General features: G+C 38.7%; 1 protein-coding gene across 1 annotated transcript in view; it reads left to right on the forward strand.

Annotated features, from left to right (window-relative positions):
* The first annotated feature begins 14582 nt into the window (after positions 1-14582).
* Positions 14583-18262, forward strand: part of EXOC2 (exocyst complex component 2) — a 149562-nt gene continuing 145882 nt past the window's right edge. Inside the window, exon 1 of the mRNA XM_068670943.1 lies at positions 14583-14603. The gene's annotated coding sequence lies outside the window, so the exon portion shown is untranslated. The remainder of the gene's footprint in view (positions 14604-18262) is intronic.

The raw sequence follows: 18262 nt of genomic DNA on the forward strand, positions 1-18262 counted from the left end.
CTTCAAATAGTTTAACTGTTTTTTCTGGTTCGCTCTTGTAAGTGGATCCTTTAAAAAAATCTAATTTAGACAATATTAGGTGAGGGTCTATGAGATACAGTATGAAGGTCAGCCTTGGCTGACTAAGGTAATTCCCTCCTGGCCTTAAGAAGTGTGAGAAATCGTGTGCTCATAGTGATCCCTGATGGTGTTGATGAATGAAGTTAAGAGAATTTTAATAAAAACTACAATCCCTGGAACTGAACTCACCACTGTTTTAAAACACGAAATAGATACTTACCTTATAAAGCCAGCAAGTGTTTGGTTGGTAGCCATGGCAATTTACAGGTGTTAAATTAACCACAATGGGGCTGCCTAGTTCCCTGATGCAACAGAAATATTTTGAGACTTACGATGAAAAAAATTAATAAAGCCCTGCAATATAAAGACTATAAAGTTCAAATAAGAATGGAGAGTGCAAACTTAGATCTGTATTTCTGTGAAATTTCATAAAATGGGATTTTATACCGCATAATACAACCTGCTGCTTCAGCTGAAATAATGGACTTGATTTGATATTTTCATTAAATGCAAAATATTTGCGGATACTGGTGGCAATTAGGTGTTGCAAATGCGGTCATCAGTTTAAAACTGAGCATATAAAAAGGTATTTTAATAAAAAATACAGTCACCTTGGTACCTGAATCTACCCTTGCCGTATTGTATGGCAGACACTCTATCCATTAGACTGTGCTCACAGGTTAACAAGAAGGGAAACTTTAAGGCATAGAATTAGCTATAGGAAAGCTCTCCTATTATTGAGTGAATGCAATAAAGACACAGCAACATTTACAAGGAAAAATTTAATAAAATATATACTATAAAGGCTACAACATTCTATGTCTGCTCCATAGTTTATATCCAAATCTGTGCGTGTTCAAAAGTCCATGCAAATTGGACTTAATTTACTTTGCTTTTTCCTTCTTCAGGAATATAAAGTGAGCTCAATAATTTTTCCTTTATTTTATCTATAAATGGTCCCCTAAATGGGAGCTTATTAAAAAGGAGGCAGGGTTAGAGCGATTATATCTTGGCAGAACCAAAAGAGCCTGAGTCCAAGGGCCTGGCTGTTTGCTGATGTCCAGCCAACACCCTGGATTCTTAATCAGTTTAAGGATTGTATGGACAGTGACACGTGGACTCTTAACCAACTTTATTTTTTGTCACTGCTGCAACTGACAGTTTGTGGTATGTTATTCATCCTTGGCTGTGTAGAAGGATATTGGAGTTACCATACCCAACAGTACCAGGGGTCCACAAGCTTCTCTGTTTCCACATAAAAAGTTACTTTGACTGCAAATATTTCTATTGTGAAATAAGAGGAAAAAGAGAGGAGAGTTTCAAAGGGCTGTACATTCTGTCCACTTTCTCAGAAAGAGTTCGTAGGAGATAGAGGACAAAAATATCTTCTCTCTAGACAGTTTTAAAGAATGTAATAGTCCAATCCACAGACACAACAACTAAACCAGTTTCACTGTATGTCTCTCAGACACGTAATAAATGTAACCAGCTGCAGTTTACAAGTTGGTATGGCATTGCTTTTCATACGGCATGATTGTTCATCAGGGTGACTTGGACTGGCCCTGGTTTTGGAGAACCAAGCTTGCTATCCCCTACCCATGTGCAGAACCTCACTCCAGCATGCCTCTGAGGTGGAGTCTCTTCCTCTAACACTCTAGCCTGCTGATTACACTGTAGTGGGTGCTCAAACACCAACTCTGTGTTTGCAATATACATCCACAGCAATATACATCCACTTCTCAAGTGTCAGAGAGAGAGAATAAAGGGAAAGCAACAGATCCACCCAGGTTGTTCCAGAGAGGTATGAATTACATTCCTATTAAAGACTAATCTCTTTCAGACACTGTCCAACAGCTCTTAACAGCCCAGGGAGCCTTCTGAGATGAACTGCTTTGAGGCTGTGCAGAATCAGACTGTACATACGTTTAATAGATCTGGGGGTTACAGCCATTTCCACAAACCCAAGGTTACCTGTGTTTCCTGTGTTCACACAGTTTTTGGAAAGATCTGAACCAGACGTGGGTCCCCTGATAATCATACTAGCCTGGGAAGAAATTTGCCAACTTGAGGAAGAACCTGTGTCAGTGGTAGTGGTAGCTCTTTGTCATCCATACGAAAAGGCTTCATGGTCTTCCCCTAGGAAAATATTAATAATAATAATCTTGGAAGCCAAAGGGAATCTTTGGCCCAAGGGAGGCATTTGATATGAAGTGTTTAGCTTGGTTTTGTTTCTGCACAAGCTTAAAAATTAATGTAGAAATCAGAATAGTGATGTAGAAGGTATGCTACCTAAGTGTAGACTGGTGCAAACACTCGTTTCTGAGTGTTATCTGGTGTTTCCCTGCATCCTTGTTATCCTACAACCCATGGTGGTCTACAGGGAGTTTGCCTGTATCCTCAGCCACTAGACAAAGTGACCTCTATTTACTTTAAAACCTGTGGTGTTGGTGTGCCAGCATTGTCAGTGACTCAGGCAGTGATTAAACACAGAAGTATTTTTCCCTACATTTATGAAACATAAAGATATTTGTTTTGATTTCATCACTGTCACCTCATTAGGCACCAGGAAAGTTAGGTTATACATTGAATCAGTTTTGCACTTGGTTTTGTTTACTTTTCATAAATTAACATGGTAATTCACTGTAATAAAATTCTTTGTTTACACAAAGATATCAAAAGGCATCGTCCATTATTCTCCTTAATGTTACAGCTTTAGAATGTGCAGCAAAAAGCTCTGTTTATATTGCAGCTGGATGGAGCACTTACCACAGGGCGTCACATCCCAGATATGCTCTGCTTTAAGAAGCTGCAGAGAAATGCCAAATGAGAAAAAAATAAATATGCTCACCTCTTGCATTAAAACATCTCCTATCTTACAGAATTATTTATCCTAAACTTGATCTAATTCCTCCAGCAAGGAGCAATGGGTATGCTCCTGTAGGTCAGAGGATGCCGACGCCTAGTAGCTGCAGTGGGCAGAAGGCCCGTTCACAGCCATCAGAGCAAGAAAGGCTTGAAGTGAAGGCAATTCTGGCTGTGAACTGACTGCACTTTTATCACTGGCAGATAACAGATCCTTCCCTGTTACAAGTCCACTTGTGTCTTAGATTTTGGATTCTGGGTGCTCTTTCCTTCTGATCCAAATTGCTTTAGTTTCCAGAAGAGGAAGTGGTTTGTGCTACCTCCAATTCCTGATACTGCTTGGCATTTGATATTATGTTACTTCATTCCATGATATAATTGCTGCTGGCGATGTAGTCTATAGAAGAAATTATCTAGCTTACTTCCCACGTGTGGAAAAGGGAGTTACTGAGAGAAAAGCAAAGCTTGTCTCTTCTCTCTTTCCTCTTTTAGGATGATTTCTGTTTCCATGAACTGCAGGGGACTGGAAATGCCCTAGCTGATCTAGCAAGGCACATATTCACAAATATCCACCTGCTTTATCTGTGTCTCCTCTGAACTTTTTTTTTGGGTGGGAGGGAAGAGGGGTGGGGAAGGAGGTAAGAGAAAGGGAAGGATCACTACAGTGCTTTTACACTAGATGCCATCTGGCCAGCAATTGCACCAGTTTCAGATAATTTTAATGAGCAGAGAACACCCAGCAGATGAAAATCTGGCTATGCTTTGTCATACTGTACAGTAAAAGCATCCCCAAGAAGAGATCCTGTTCTGTGCGATAACCCCATGATTTTTAAATGAGTATTTCTTATTGGGTGTTTAAAAGACCTTTCAATGTTGATACTTTAGAAAAACAGGAAGGATTTTCTGAAAGCCCTTTTTTGGATGGTTTGGAAATATTTTTCAGAAGTATTACAAGCTTAAAAGCATACATGGAATATATACTGTTAACGAGATGTTAAAAAATCTTGCAGCTTTATTTTTTGGGATTAAAGAATAAACATTATGGCATTTAGAAATAGGCTAATAATTAAACCTTTCATCTAAGAAGAACAAAAATCTTGTATCTGTTGCATACTGACAGATGACATGATGACAAATTGTAAATTTTATTAACTTTATCACCCATTCAAGATAAATGGTAATAAATTAACAACATTCTGGAAATCCACAAGTTACAGAAAGATTTATCAGAGTTTCCAACATGTGGTTTGTGGAGCGCTAGTTGTATAATAATTCCCTGTCATGCTGGTGGTCTTCGCTAAATGCACAGGATTACAGGGGCTCCAGTACTAATTCCAGTCGCGAAAAGGACTGATCTAACTTTGTAGGAGATAGGAGCAGATATGGTGGACCGATACGCCTTCTGTCATGAAGGCTGTCACTACAACTGTTGCAGCCCTGTCTGCAGTGGAGAGCAGTGCTTGATCTTTGAAGAGGAAGTGGTAGCTACAAACAGATCTGAGATCTTCAGCCAAGTTTGGAAAAACACAGAGCGAGAAGTGTTGGTATGTTAGGGAGGAACCCTATGCAGAGAAAGCTCTCAGAACAGGAACAGGGTTAGTGTTCTGGCATCCTCTCAGTGATGCAGCTTGAGGAAGGAGCCTCCTCCTCCCCAAAGGCCATGTCCCCAGGGTGCCCTGAGGCACGTCAGCAGGTGGCTGGGACTATACTCCTCCACCCGGTTGGTCCCTCACTGTTCTGCTGCTTCCAGAGAGATTCCTCTTGCCATAAGGGCTTCTTGTTGGACTTGATCCTAAATCCACAGAGTTTATGGAAAAATTCCTGCTAAGGTCAACTGCTTTGGCCTGAGTCACTGCACGGAGGCACTCTTGAACTTCAGGAGTTCAGAGCAGGTCCCTGGGCTTCCATCAGGTGTCAAGAGCCATAGGGAGGATGGTGACAAACATGGCAGTGCCTGTGAATGGCAAGAGTTGCTTGAATTCATTCTCTACCTTCCCCCTCCTGCATTTTAGGGATTTTTATGGAAAACACATTTGTAACATATTCGATTGCATCTATGCAGGGGAGAATTAGATTGGCATAAAGGTAAACAACTGGCAAATTATTCATAACTCAAAATCTGCCCGATGTCTTTTTGTTCCAAAACTTTAGAAATTAGAGACTGCTCACCAGATGTTATAAAAGAAATTACTAATTTAACTGCTAAACTGCTAAAAGGCTCACTCTGGTAATATTTTCCTGCAGAAAATGTCTGTGTCTTGTTAAATGTTTATGGAATACTGTAATTATATTACATTTGCTGTTAAACGATATTGACATTTTTGAATAAAAAGGGTTTTTTGTTTTGTTTTTTTCTTTTTTTTTTAATCCAGGCAGGATCTATAATGTGCACATCTGGTTGCAACCTAATGTGTGGCACTGAAACAAAAAAAATATAAAAATAAAAAATCTCCCCACCCTCAAATCAAAAAGCCTTCTGCCAATGTTCTTCTGTGTATTATTTTTTCAAAGTAGCTCCGGCTTTCGTAGCACTTGCTGTGATTAAGTATGAGGGCTTTCTCACTATCAGCAAATGTTTAAAGGCAAGTAACCAGCAAAGTTTCAGCAAGCTGATGGCTGGTGAAGTAAGGATATATTTAGCAATGAAACAGCTGTTTCTCCAGCAATAACCCAGCTGTTTGGCTTGGAGAATACCTGTTAGAGTTATTAATCATATTAAAAAGTAGGAGAAAAAGACTTTGGAAGGCTTGAAATGAACATTTTGTATGTTATTTTTATATGTAAAAAGGTGGCATTGCCACTATAAGGAGTGTAAGGAGAAAAAAAAAAAAGTGGGTGAGTTGGGAATCTTTGTGAAGGTTATAGGTATTTAAATAGTTACACTTAACATTGCTGCCAGCTATCTGTCAATTATCTTTTCCTCATTCAGTGGGTGATGCTCTTGTAAAACATTCGCAGAATGCTTTGTATCGTAATGTTTTCTGTATCAATTCCCTCCCCTCAATCTTTCTTTTGAATTACTGTAAAGGGGTCAGATGTGATGTTGGCTAACTGCACCACTTAGTATACATTTGTGTTTTCCCATTTCCCATTGGGTAATGGAAGACAGAAATCTGGCTCTCTTCAAGTTTGGGAACTATCCATAACTCAAAGAATGTGATTTCTACTGGAGGCTAGAGTAAGGAATACATATAAAATTCTACCATTTAGCTGGATTTCTACAGACAGACTTTTTTACAGGGTTTCCCCGTCATGCAGATTTAATCAAGAGCACCAGTCAATTACAGTAGGTTTGCACCAAATGGACTTGAGATAGAACTCAATCTTTTGCATTATGACCGATGCTATTCATAAAGGTTGAGAACATCTTCAAAAGCTTTTTTTGTGTGCAGATAGGACCCAGTCCTGGCCGTATATGCACAACATAATTGTGGCTTGATTGTGTAGTGGTTCCATTGTTATTCCAGGTGGCCCTACACTGCAAAACTGGAACTATCACAAGAAAGACCTACGTACATAGAAAACACATGATTTTGTTGACAATTTATTAACTCACTAAAACATGATCATATCCTTTTCTTTTGTAGATTTTCTGAGTTAGGATATTGAGGTTGCTTTTGTTTTGTGTCTCTTTAAAGAATGAACAAATTGAATAAAACTCAGATATTTAAAATCTCAGATATTTTAAATATCTCAGACTTGAGCCTTTTTTTTTTTTCCAGCTGGAACTGAACATTTCAGTGTTTTTTAATCAGAACATGGTATTTTGACCTCTTGAAATGTTTCATTTAAAAGAATCTGAATTGGAGAATAAAGACAAACTAGCTAAGCTACCTTTTTTTTTTTATTTTATATTGTAAATTTTTATAAAACTATGGGATGAACAGAAATGTATCCATCAACAATAAAAATAGCTCAGACTTTCATCAAAGAATTAATTCATGCATTGAAGGCTACATGGACTATCATAACTAAAATCTGCTCTCATTTATCGTGGTTTACATTTTTTCTATTAGAGCAATCTGCCTGTTGTATTGCAGAATGACTTGAGGGCCTGGCACTATTCCCTCTCAACCTCACATGATATAGCATGAATGCGCACACATTTATCATGGGACTGCATATACGTCCCACATCCCTTGTCTCACTGGTTATGTGCTTACCCTTCTCCCTTCAGTCCTGTGACTACTCCACACTTTAGAAGCTGTTGGGAAAGTAGAAATTAGGAGAGATCATCGTAAGCCCTTTGCTGACCAGCAGCAGCATTAACCTGTCAGTGACTATGAAATCTAGCAGATCATAGAATGACCACTTCATAAAGATATGCCTGCACTCAGTAAATGGTCTCTATCAAGGTATCTTGTCCATGTACACACAAACAGCTGACAGTAAGACAAATTTGTACAAATGCTACAGGTCTTTTATAGATCAGTGAAATCTCCTAGTTTGCAAAAGGTATGTGTTTTCAGAGTCTCATTTTCCCACAGAGCATCAACCTAGCTTTTGCTTGTATTTTCACTGCAATTGTGTTTTGCAACTCAAAGAGAGAAACCAACAATTTCATTGCAGGCAATGTAGAACATCAATTTCAAGCATGTGGGTAGGTGGATATTAAATCTGGTCCTTATGTTCAGGATGCTGAAGAATCTCAGTTTATCCCCTAGTGATTTATATATAGTTGCATAATAGTACCTCCATTAAAGCTAACATTAAAGCTTGTGGAGTCATCTTCTTTGGAGATACTCAAAACCCGCCTGGATGTGATCCTGTGTAGCATGCTCTCAGTGACTCTGCTTGAGCAGAGGAGTTGGACTAGATGATCTCTGGAGGTTCCTTCCAACCTTGACCATTCTGTGATAACTGAACCAAGGTAAAGTGGGCAGAAGTCAAGAAGGACCAAACCTTGTCTCGATCATAGAGTGTTGTTCCACCTCCTCTTGCAGGATTTTATGGTTTGATACAAGACCATAGGTCTCCACTTTAGAGAACTCATCAAGGCAGAAACCCTGTTTCTTCATATAAATTGTATAGTAAATTTACATTCATATTCACATATGCCGGTATTCACACATACATGCATGCTATAGGATAAACTGAAAAAAAAATAAAATCTTGCTAATATTATCTACCTAAAGATTTGTTGAACAATCAAACAAAACAAAACCAAATCCACAAAACTTAGAGACCTAAGCTTAATCCTTAAGGAAATTTGTTGGTTTTTGGTTCTGAGTCCTCTTCACCACTGTGGAGCAAATGTAGATGTCCATTTCTTTGTGGATATGATGTGTGTAAAAAGTTCTCAAGAACTTTTTAATCAGCTGAATCTTTGCTAAGCAACTATCCAAGGAATCAGAGGAGAATTAAGACATTTTTCCATATACGAAACAAATTTGAGAAATATCTTACCCTTTTCAAAGGGTCATTTAGTCTTTCTCATTTGTTGTACTATCTAAGTGCAAGCATATATTGTCATACTGGTGTGAATGTTCACTACTTGTAGAATGGACCCCAGAATCAGAGGTGTGTGTCTGTTCTCATCTCCCACGCTGCTTCTGGTTTCTCTAATATCCTGTGCATGTTGCTAGTCTAATATGAGATTAACAGTTTAAAAAAAAAAAAAAAGGCTGTTTTAACATAATCGGTATTGTCAGCATCTGTAAAATGCCATCCCTTTTTAAGTTAGGCATTCCAGTGTCTCAGTGCTGTATTAATCCATGACCAAAAATAATAAAAATAAATAAATAAAAAGAATATTTATAGCTTTAATTCCTTTTTGTCCACATATTTCCATGCTGTTGAAGGTTGGAATGTTTTACAAAAAATTACATTTCAGCATCGATTTCAACTGCACAGAATTTTGTATTCTATTTCATTCATTGTATTTGGCCAGCTGAGAGCACTGTTCCTGTTGCCTGGCCAGATTAGTGCACAAGAATTTATAGTGAAATACTCGTGAACACAACTCTAACACTGGGTTCCATAACTGCATTAGAATAAAAGCAGAATAGCCTCAAAACTGTGGACATTTATTCTTCAAAGATGGTACCTTAATAGCATTTGTTGAATTTCATCTAAATTCTTATCTCAGCCCCTCATATAAATTCTGAGATTTTGTTAGTGTTTATTTATTTATTTACTTGCTTTTACAGAGCAAGGATACACAGTTAGGCTTCAGGACCCAAAGCTTTGTTTTATATAAAGTTCTTGAGTGCAGCTGAATCTAAGGTAAAATTTGCTGAAAAGTAGAAGGCAGCGGCTGTTAGGAGCTTTTTTTGCTTGGATATTTCTTAGTCAGATATATTTTTCTTTTCATGAAGAAATATGCTTGCTTGAGCAATGCCATCTGCAGGCTTTCTAAAGACAGTGGTTTTGTTCTTTTGGGTCTCCATTCTTCAGAGACTTAAATCCATCCTAAACTTTACTGGGAGCTCAGTCCCATTGACTTAAATGTGACTACCTGCCAGTCAAAGAAGTAAGTAGTGAGGCTGCAGTGAGAAGACCCTGTTTGCCAACAGATGAATTAGATGCCATGCAAATGTGTATTGACCAACAAGATGTCTGCTGCCTAACTTTCTATGAGGAGTGAAAATCCTATCAAAAATACTCAGAAAAGAGAAAAAAAAAAAAAATCCTGTCCTCTTTGGTCTCTGGGGATAGCAATCCCCAAATTTCTTCAGAATCAGGAATCATAAGTAGGGACTCCTCTTGTGCAGTGCAGATGATGGGCAGGTTTTACACCTCCCTCTACCAGCAGGCCTGTTCTAGAGGGTCAGTAATTGTAACCTTGACATGTAGTTCAGCATTTTCCACAGTTTAACATGACGCAATTAAGGACAGTTTATTCTCTATACCCAAAGAGAGTTTGTGTGTTCTAAATCTTGTCAATTTCTTCAACCATTTCAGCTAGTCTAATGAAAGACATTGTCTTTGTCTGCAAATATGGCCTTGGTTATATCCTTAGACCATCATAACTACAGCAACGCTACTTATAAAATGTAATGCATTTAAAAAATAACACATCCATTAGAAGACAGGCATAATTTCCTTATAAAGTTGAAGTGAAATGTCAACATTTTTTATAATCCATGAGTACCATGAGCAAAAACAGAAGGTAGAAATGCTGGTGGTCTGATCCCTAATTGGTTTAAAAGGCAATAAAGATAGATTGTTTCTTTTAAGATGATGCAGTCAATTTCTTTTCCTAACTCGTAGTACTAATCTGTCACAGCACTGATAGTTCTGTAGGGGTCTGACTCCTTGAAAGGGTCCTTATAAGGCTTTGTAGCTCCAGAACGGCTTTCTCTTGGTACCTGCTTGTTCTTGGATGAATCTTTCTTGTCACGTCATGCAAAGTGAAGAATTAAAGTCAATTCCCCTCCTTAGTACACTCAACCATTATGTCTGTGAGCTTGGAGGACCAAGGCATGCATGAAGCAAATATTGATAGCATTAGGAATAGTATTAACTGCATTAACGTTGCAGTGTTAGGAGGAGCAAATGATAAACAATTCTTGAAGTCAACAGAAAGACCACTGGATGTCCGGAGAGGACCAAGTTGTTTACTTGTTTTCAGTTGTTTTGTAGGTTCTGTGGCAGAGACAAATTTTCATCTGGACTGAAATGAAGTATACATAATGAATATGCACCAGGCGTGACATTGGGAGATGTGGATGGAAACAACTCTTCCTGGTACCAGAGCTAGTTCTGTGAGAATGTCCTGTTAAAGATCCACACATGAAGTGGTTAATAATATAATATATAATATATATAATATATTATATACATAATATATATATTATGTATATATTATATATAGTATATATATTATAGTATATACGTAATATAATAGTGGTTGCTCTCTCAAACACCATAGCATTTGTCAGGAAGCCCAAAACAGTTCAGTGCTTCTGGTTAGTGATGGAAGTAATAGGAAGTTGGTGGAGGTTAAGGATGCCTTGTCTCAGAACAGGTTTCCATGAGAGCAGAAAGACAGATGTTCTGAAGGCACTGAAACTGATCTCTGAAACAGTCTCTAGTTTGGGTGCACGGGTCTAAACCAAGCCTACAGAATAAATGGGATGTCTCTGGGTTAGGCTGATGTTTATGCTGTAGCCAAAGCACTGATGGTTGACCAAAGGGTTGAATCTTAAAAATTCTGTATTTCTTGGTTTACGATCTCCAAGCATGAGCATCAGGTCTGACCTAAGATTAGTCCTGCCTTCAAAGACCTCTTCCCAATTAAATTATTCAGTGATTCTAAGTATGCTCTTCCTATACCATAGTGTCTTTTTGAAATATTGGTGAGTTACAAAAAATTTCAGGTTATGGACACTACATAATGCAGAATTGTTTTTCTTCAGCAGCCTATGGGACTGTGGCCTGGGCACCAGCTTCATCAAATCCCATTTCACTATTTTATCATGCGTGATCCCCATTACAGAATGTTTTTCAAGTCTCACAGCTATCACAGCTTCTGCAGTTTCTCATGTCTTCTTTTCTCTTATTCCTTTTACTACAAGTTGTATACACAAAATGAGCACCGTTTGCAATTTTTCAGAGCTAACATTCTCTATGCGTAGACAGCTATCTGCCAGTTATGCTCTTTCTCTATAAAAACATAAGAGTATCTTTAGAAAGCTAATGTTAAGGCTCATTTCTTTCTTTCAGGATTTTGAAGGACTTATTAATCATCATAATGGCAGCTAGAAAAGACCAAATAAAGACAGTATCAACATGATGTAAATATTTCTTTGCTAGAGCCATTGACCCTCAAACCATTACGCTCACTGCTTATCCTCTAGTCTTGCAAAGCTATTTTGGCTAAAACATATGGAAAGATGTAGAAGTGCCTTTCACATGATATTGCGATATCTTCTGGCTCCCATATAGGATGGCAGTCCTTTGTTTACTGTATGCAGTAAGAAGACAGAAGAGCTTGCTTCATTCCCTGCCCTCACACAGATTTCCTGCAGGACTTCAAACAAGTCATCAGAGCTGGTGAAGCTGGACAGACAGCAGAGTTCAGTATGTATAAACTCTATGAGGGTAAGAAATGAAAAGCAAAATGTTCTCTGCCTTGGGCAACCACTCTCACTGTCTTAAAGTAATGGGATGTACTTTGCTGTTTCTGAAGATGATATGTAACTATCTCATGGTTATATCATTATAGTATACAAATGTTTTCTAGATTGCCCTGTATTGGTGACTTTATATGAACTTCTTTAGACAACTGTTTGTCTTTTCCTCATCTCTTCTTCCCCCCATCTTCTTTCCTAGTTATCCATGAAGATCTCAAGAATCTCTAGACCTGTTACTCTAAAATGCATTGCACTGTCTGGTGTCAGAAAGATAAAATAGCTGAATTCATCAAATTAACATTTTGCTATTGACAAGAAGGGCTGTACTGTTATCAGAGATTTAAATGCTTATTCAATCCTATTGATCGCATAAATATATACATGCTTTTTTCTCTCAGTGCTTTTATAAACCTTCAAATGAGGTTGATTCCTTCTGCTGAGAGATTTAATTGTTGGTATATGTTTTCCATGTGAATGATGAAAGCCAACTAGAATCACTGCTGAGTGAACTACAGCAATCCAGGATTATGATGAATGGGAGTAGTGAATGATCAGTGACTGATGTAAGCAAAACATTGAGTCTGAAGCGCCTGTAATTAGAGGGACATGATACTTTGACTGAACATTTCAATGTCATACGTGGGACAAATACGATATTCGTCTTTAAGTACTGAAAGCTTCTGAGTGAGAAATTAGTTAATTACAAAATGGCATGTGGTTCTTACACAGCAAGCTAATTCACCCATTGTATAGCTCCAGCAGAACAGGGCTCGCTTACATCAGGGCTGAACTGGCAAGTGAGAATTAAAGCATTGTGAAACTTTCCTACACAGCCTGAGTTGACCTTAGTCTCACAATGCCATGCCATTACAAAATGATGTTCATGTTACTAACCAAGAAGTGACCTTTTTCTCCTAAAGCTTTTCATATCTGCTAGGCTCCGCTATGATGGAATCAGTCTTAGGAAACATTATTCTCTGCTCAGGTTGCTGCCTGGAAATAACTTATTTGACCCCTTGAATTTGAATTCTCATTTCTTTATTTCTTTGCCCCAAAAAAGCGATGGCTCACAGACTGGGTGGTTATACCGGGATGTGTCAGGCAGCAGCTGGAAAGCTTACACCTAAGGGTAGTATTTACAGAGCTGGTGATCGTACTTGAAATGATGACCTATATACAGGAAATCACGGAGATAAAGAAACCCTGTTTTTCCAACAAAACTCATTTCTAGTGAAATCTAAGAGTATCTGAGGCATAACTCAAACCTGATTGTGGGCAAGAGAAGGTAATAATAGACTATAACTTACGGAGGAGAAACCAAGCAGGTCAAAGTAATTGGCTTTAATTAGAGCAGATGGAAAGTGAACTGAATATTGGTTTCTGAAGGCAGGACATCAGGAGAGCAGATCTTTACCTCCTGTACAAAGCAGTATAATCAGAGCGCTGGTGGCATGGAGTGGACCTTAGGTTCACCTCAGTCCTCATTTCCTGAGGTTCTTTTGACGCCACTGAACTGTATTAAAGACAATCTTGTCTGGCAGCATTTCAGGAGAGAAGGGATATTATAAAATGCAGCGAGAGCAGAGAAAAATAAATGATCATCAGTAATGTCCTTTTAACGCTGTGTGTATAGAGGGGGAGTGTGAGCATTTGCACACATGTAAGTAATCTGGATTTAAACTGATTTTAGATTAAATGCTGTCAGATGCACAAAATGAATAGGAAAAAAAATGTTTCTGTGCTGCATTGCCCACATTTGGGTAAGCTTGGCTGGTAAAAACTGTAAGTAAAGAAAAATATTAGATGAGCAATTTTCTTACTGGTGCTTTAGGAGAAATGACTGGTAACCAGTTGTGATGTTTAAACCAGGCTTTGTTACGTCTCTTTTCCTTTGCCTCTCTAAAAGAAAATAGAAAGTGGCCAGCACACTGTATATATTAGCAGGTTAACATACTGGGCCATACTTGCACTTTATTGTAAATGTTTTTGGTACTTCTTCAAAATCTGTGTTTACCTTGGGTATTTTCTTAGTTCACACATGTGAAATAACAGCTGGGACTTGCCAAAATATAGCAGTCAAGTGCTGTACATGTAGTAGCTTTAAAACTAACACAGGTGTCCTAGATCCCTTACACAGAATAAACAGAAGCACACGATCAAGAGTGTGTCTAACTCCTCTCTTCTGGAAACGACTCGTCCTGAAATGCTTGATCTGACAATTGCTCTGGTCTCTGAAGAGAGATGCATCACATGGGTGAAATACTATTGATTTCTCCAGAAAGTGGAAAGTACACCATCTTTTTAATTTTAATAGAAATGTAAAATCATAAACTGAATCTTCCAATTACCACCCTTTTTCTTTTTTCAAAGGAAAGGTAAGCACATTTAATGAGCTCAGTTCACTCCTGGGTCACACCAGGAGCAGAAGGACAAGACCTCCATCACTGGAAAGACTACCCAGAGAGGAGGAAGCTGCGCTTGCCCAGAAGGGAGGAAAAGCAAGAAGATCCCAGTGGTTTTCCTTCAGAGCCCAAGCCATGACTACCAGCTGCCTCCACGGCAGAGGGGCCCCAACCATGGAGAAGGGGCCTGTTTCTTTTCAGCGTGAGTACACCTCGTTTCCTTTGTGCTGGCAAGGCTGTCTGTAGACAAGAGAATACAAATGCAGCACACTCTTTGGTTTTCTTTATGATGGCCTTTTCGTTTGTTGGGAGGTTTTATTTCCATGATTTTACATTGTTCTGCTATTCCTATATCTGAAAGGGAAATAAAATAGAAGCTAGTATATTAATGACAGCTACTGTACATGGAAGATGAGCTGGCTGTGAATTTGCACAGCTGTAGCCAACTGGAAATGAGTATTGTCAAATTCTTGAACTTCCATTCAAGAATCCCACTGACAATGCACAGGAGAATTGGGAATTTGGAACCTTATTCTCAGAGCAGTTTTGTCTCCACAAGGATGGTGTAGGTAAAAAGGATTTGCCCATGGGGGACACCTGTGCCATCTTGTTGCCTGTGTAACTGGCTGGGAGTAGATAAACAAGCCTACACGTGTGCAAGAAAGAAGAGTTTTTGCTTCCTTTTACCAAAGTGGTATTGCTTTGCAAGGAGTAGCATCCAAAATATGTAACTGAAGACACTCACTTGGCAAGTTCACTCAAACGGAAGTTGCATTTTGTGTAGTAATTTCACTGACCTACACTTTTTCACAAAAATATGTAATGCATTTTGCTTGTAAGAATAGAAATCAAGCTATTGGAAAAGAACAGTCCATTATCTGGAATCAGCGTGTTTAGACTGAGAATTTGTGAAACTGGACTGAGGTTTCCAATACTAAAATTATGGCTAATTTTAGCAAATGCATTTGTATTAATAGTCCTAACATATGAGATCCTATGGGAGTATTTGGGATTTTAGCGTCATTAAAATAAAAGCTGGGAACTTCTTCTAATTACACCATGAAAATGTTTTCCATTATGAGAATTAAAAAAAAAAAAAAAAGAGAGAGAGAGAGTGAAAGTGTTAGCTATGTAAATTTTCATCACCAAAAGGCTTGTTTCCACTGCAGGGCATTAAACTTTAAATTAAACTTTGGATGTTGCCCATAGCTGCACTGGGTCTCTGTGCCTGAAAGGTTGCCTTCTTTTTCCAGCTATATCAGTTGATCTGATGAAAGATTTTGCTGCTCCTTAGAGCTTACCTTGCTGGTTTTGGAGATATTGCAGCTCAGTAAATCTTATTGAGTGTTTCATCTTGACCTTCCTACAAAGGTAAAAGTGTCTTGGATTCAGACCTAGTCTCACAAATACTTTCTTTGTCGATAATGTAACGCATTTAGTTTTCCACACTGTGCATGGCCAGGACGGGATTAGCAAGGCATTAACTGATTGCAGGAGGATCAAGGAAGTGGATTAGAGCTGCTTCACAACCCAGAAGGTTGATGATTCTGAAGGTAAACACCCCTACTTGGGGACATGAGATAAAGAAAGCGAGATTTAATCAAGTGCTTTGAGAAAAGAGTGAAGCCAGTCTATGTCTTGCTTTTCCAGTATATTCTAGTTATCCCTCGACATAATTATGTTTTAATACAATGCCAGCTTTCTTTTTAATAAGATCCTTGAAATTTCTTTTAGGCCACCTAAAATGTCACGGCTTTTTCCTTCATCAATCAAAACATATTTTTTTTTTAACTGCAGGATGTTTGTTCAGTAGAGCTCGCTGTTTTTCTTTCATTGATTTTCTTTTTAACACAGTTGTTGAAAACTTAATTTTGAGTTTAGTCAGCTTTGTTCAAGATGCATTGCTATTTGAAGTAGAATTTGTGGTATGTTTTCTGCAGTCCAGTGCAAGGGACGTACAGCATGATGGATGATGTTTGGAATGAAAAGCTGAATGAGTACAGGCATTACCAAAGCTGCTCTCTTGATTTGAAATGAGAAATCCCTTTCTTTGTTACTTCTTGATAAGAAATCTAGAGTGACACATTGTTGGAAAATAATCCCTCTGAAAAATAAATGCTACTTGAGATTTAGCGGTAAGATGTGGCTTGTATTTGTCTTTTGTATAAAAACCTTGTGAACATAAATATGTTTTAAAAGTGGTAGTGGTAGAGTTATGTTCCTAATTTACTTTATGGTTGCTTATTAATTATTCTATGAAAAACTGGAGCTTCTTCCCCCAGAAAATTTTGCTCCTGTGTCTATTTACTGTCACCTACCTAATGTCAGTGGATAGCAAGCATTGGTGATTGCAACTTTTTGATTCCTGCCTAGAAGAGGTCATGCAGTTTTTGTCTGACAGATTAATTTGCTGCTTTATAAAAAACTACATATAGTGACCCAAATGTATCATGCAAAGTTTTCAGTGAGGTGAGATCATGCTTTTATCGCCAGGTAATCTCCCAAAATTCAGCAATTTGGGGGATTTTCTCTTATTCTTATGAGGATAAGATGGGAAAAAAAATGAGCAGCTCGTCCTACATGGGGAATGTGGTCCATGGATAGAAGGGCTCTGTGTTGTGGAAAAAACACAGATCGTAGATGGCTTGGCATACAAGGCTTTGGTGGGAATGTTGTGTTACTAATTCATCCTCTATGTCTAGTTTGGCTGCTGCTCTCTTTTTCCTCTGGGGATAATTCAGAACAGGGAAGACTGCTGATTTCCAGGGTGTTCCCTTTAGCAGCGGTGGAAGAGCACATACCCGCAGTGACTGCTCAGGGCTGTACAGTTGAGTGCTGTTGTCTGTATTTTTATGGTTGGAAAATAAACTGGAACTGCATAAGTGCCTCTTCGGTTTGAGTGGGCTTTAAGAAGGAGAAACCGTGGGGCACAGACCACTTCTCATGCACGCTGTGGAGCGCAGGGTGAAACTAGTTCTTTTTTTCATTCCCTCCATCCTGTTAGCTTTGGAGAAGATAGAGATGGTGTTCTTTAACCAGTGGTTTTCTGTCAGTGTCCTTGGATAACTAAGAAAGCGAAGATGATGTCAGTGGACTCTTATGTCAGCGTATCTACCAGTCAGTGCATCCAAAGGGATGTCAGGCTGGAAAGGAGCACAACCCGCTGACCCAAAGGAATGCAGTTCTGTAGCCGCAGGATGGTGACACGTGGGAACCTGCACGTGGGGTTTATCCTCTCCACGTTCCCTTTCTCTTGTGTGGGTATATTTGCCCATAAAAAAAATACCGTAATGTTTGAGAATGGAAGATACCAATGAAGCAGTACCTTTCAACACCACATTGATTCACACGCTTAATTTAAATACTGCACTTGTCTGCCCAATGGCTTAATTAGCGTGGCCTAAAATTAACGTGAAAGATGACAGCTCCCTGCTGTAAAGTAATCAAACAACCGATCTCTTCCATAAGCACATTCTTGCAATAACTTCAACAGGCTAAATTCTTGGCTAGCATCAATCTGTATAGGTTATACACTTTCCAGACGCTGTTTTGCAGCAGCTGAGAATTTGGCCCCCGTAACATTATGCTTCCTGATCTAACAGTGCTGCCCTGTAAGGAAGTGATAACAGCCTTACAGGTAGGCAGAATGTTAGGTCGTAAGGTCTCAGAGGTCTGATAGCAGAAAGCACAGCCTCCCAAGCAGCTTGAAGGCTAGAGATGTCAAAGCACGCTGATCCAACAACCTAATCTCTAAAATATAGTGTCAGATAGGAGAGTTAACTAATAGCTTCAAGTTAAATTGCTGAGCACAGGCAAATCTGGCCTCCGTGCCTGCAGAATAAGTCTTCAACTGGTGTGATT

Source organism: Anas acuta, chromosome 2, assembly GCF_963932015.1.
Source record: "Anas acuta chromosome 2, bAnaAcu1.1, whole genome shotgun sequence".
In the NCBI taxonomy this organism is placed as follows: domain Eukaryota; kingdom Metazoa; phylum Chordata; class Aves; order Anseriformes; family Anatidae; genus Anas; species Anas acuta.